This window comes from Mus caroli, unplaced genomic scaffold (genome assembly GCF_978045245.1).
Source record: "Mus caroli unplaced genomic scaffold, Mus_caroli_1 scaffold_1, whole genome shotgun sequence".
In the NCBI taxonomy this organism is placed as follows: domain Eukaryota; kingdom Metazoa; phylum Chordata; class Mammalia; order Rodentia; family Muridae; genus Mus; species Mus caroli.
The window spans coordinates 100,228,959-100,231,566 of record NW_028227256.1 but is presented as its reverse complement, the minus strand read 5'-3'; the positions used below and the strand labels follow the sequence as shown (position 1 = coordinate 100,231,566).

At 52.3% G+C, this 2,608-nt stretch overlaps 1 pseudogene; it reads left to right on the top strand.

The window, feature by feature from the left end:
* Positions 1 to 762: 762 nt before the first annotated feature.
* On the top strand, positions 763 to 2,203 carry LOC147006096 (mitochondrial dynamics protein MID51 pseudogene; annotated as a pseudogene).
* The last annotated feature ends 405 nt before the right edge of the window (positions 2,204 to 2,608 follow it).

Here is a 2,608-nt window from a genome sequence, read left to right as displayed (position 1 = left end):
GGCTCGGCACTGTGAGATGCCATGGAAGGCCATTGGTGAAGGTGCAGCCTCAGTTGCAGTTGATGTCCCAGGACTGAAGGGACCATGCAAAGGAGTTGAAGCTTGGCACCATGAAGAGAGCCTATGAGAGGCTATTGGTGAAGCCTAGCTACAGCAGAAGACCCCAGTGTATTGGAGATACCAGTCCAATGGGTTGATCACCAAGAATAGCAGCAGCATTGGAATGGATCAAACTTAGAGTGCTACAGAGGGCAGAGCTGGAGAAGTGACACCAACCCTAAGGAGAAGTCCAGAAGACTCGTGTGTGGATCCCAGATATTGGAACAACAAACTGTAACACTGAAGTTGCCTTGGAGACTTGAAGATGTTCTCGATGCCAGAGCCATAGGTTATCTGCTGAGGAAAGCTGTTAACAGGGAGTGGACCAGCCCATCAAAAGAAGTTTGTTGCAGTCAACAAAGATGAAAAAGGAGTTAGAGATCTGAAGACTGCTGTGATATCAACCTTGGAGATGAAGAGTTTGGAGTTTGCGCAGCTGGTTTTCTGTCTTGATTTGGGAATTACAGTCAAGTGATTGGACGAATCTCAGAAGAGACTTTGAACTTTGGCCTTTTAATATTGTTGAGATTGCTATAGACTATAGGGACTTTGGTATTTGGACTAAATGTATTTTGGATTATGCTATGTTTAGGTATGGGCCCCCATAGACTCAGATGTTTGAACAAGCCTATGTGGCCCAGGGAGTGGAACTATAGGAGGTGAGCAATGGCAGGTGCTGGTGAGCGCAAAGGGAAGAAGGATGACAATGGCATTGGTACGGCCATCGATTTTGTGCTCTCCAATGCCCGGCTGGTGCTGGGTGTGGGTGGAGCAGCTATGTTGGGCATCGCCACACTGGCAGTTAAGCGGATGTATGACCGGGCAATCAGTGCCCCTACCAGCCCCACCCGCCTAAGCCATTCAGGGAAGAGGAGCTGGGAGGAGCCAAACTGGATGGGCTCTCCTCGCCTATTGAACAAGGACATGAAGGCAGGCCTGAGCTGGTCTCTGCAGACCCTTCCCACAGACTCTTCTGCCTTTGACACAGATACATTCTGCCCACCCCGGCCCAAACCATTGGCCAGGAGGGGCCAGGTAGACTTGAAGAAGTCACGACTCCGCATGTCCCTGCAGGAGAAACTTCTTTCTTACTACCGGAACCGGGCAGCCATCCCTGCTGGAGAGCAGGCTCGGGCCAAGCAAGCTGCGGTGGACATATGTGCTGAGCTCCGGAGCTTCCTGCGGGCCAAGCTGCCTGATATGCCACTTCGGGACATGTACTTGAGTGGCAGCCTCTATGATGATCTGCAGGTGGTGACGGCTGACCATATCCAACTCATTGTCCCCCTTGTGCTGGAGCAGAACCTGTGGTCATGCATACCTGGGGAGGACACCATCATGAATGTCCCTGGTTTCTTCCTGGTTCGTCGTGAGAACCCAGAGTACTTTCCTCGTGGTAGCAGTTACTGGGACCGATGTGTTGTAGGTGGCTACCTCTCCCCAAAGACAGTGGCAGACACCTTTGAGAAGGTGGTGGCAGGCTCCATCAACTGGCCAGCCATAGGGTCCCTCTTAGACTATGTGATCCGACCAGCGCCACCCCCAGAGGCCCTGACACTAGAAGTTCAGTATGAGAAGGACAAACATCTTGTCATTGACTTCCTGCCATCAGTAACCCTTGGTGACACTGTCTTGGTGGCCAGACCACACCGGTTAGCTCAGTATGACAACCTGTGGCGGCTGAGCCTTCGTCCTGCTGAGACAGCACGCTTACGGGCTTTGGACCAGGCGGACTCCGGCTGCCGGTCTCTGTGCCTCAAGATCCTCAAGGCCATATGCAAATCCACTCCAGCTCTGGGCCACCTCACTGCCAGCCAGCTAACCAACGTCATCCTCCACTTGGCCCAGGAGGAGGCTGACTGGTCTCCAGACATGTTGGCTGACCGCTTTCTACAGCCCCTGAGGGGACTCATCAGCTACTTGGAGGCTGGGGTCTTGCCCAGTGCCCTGAACCCCAAGGTGAACCTGTTTGCAGAGCTCACCCCTCAAGAAATAGATGAGTTGGGATATACCCTCTACTGCTCGCTGTCTGAGCCGGAGGTGCTGCTGCAGACGTAGGGCAGGTAAAGGCCCAGTCTCTCCGTTAGAAACACTTGGCTACGTGGTTGGTGCCCCACAGGGTCCCTAGGTGCCTCCTGTTTTGCTGGTAATTGTCTTGGTCACTTCATGCTAATGAGAATGAGGTCCCTGAGGTTTCCCCACCCACCCCTATTTTTGTAACCAAGCACTGTGCTCCCCACTTGCCGCCTTACTCTAGGCTGAGTTTTTTTGTTTTTTGGTTTTTTGGTTTTTTTTGGAACAAACAGAGGGTGTGGAGTGCTGGCCTCAGCCTTTGGGTGTTTTGTTTTTGACCCAGATTTCTTGCTTTTCTGTCTGCTATGTCCGGTTCTGCCCCTTGGCCTCTTGTTTGCTCTCTTCTCTGTCTTTCTCTTTCTTGGTCACCCCGGTGGCTCTTGTCCCCAGAGTACATTTGCCTAATGAAGATGTTGCCTGTAGTTGATGTCACAGA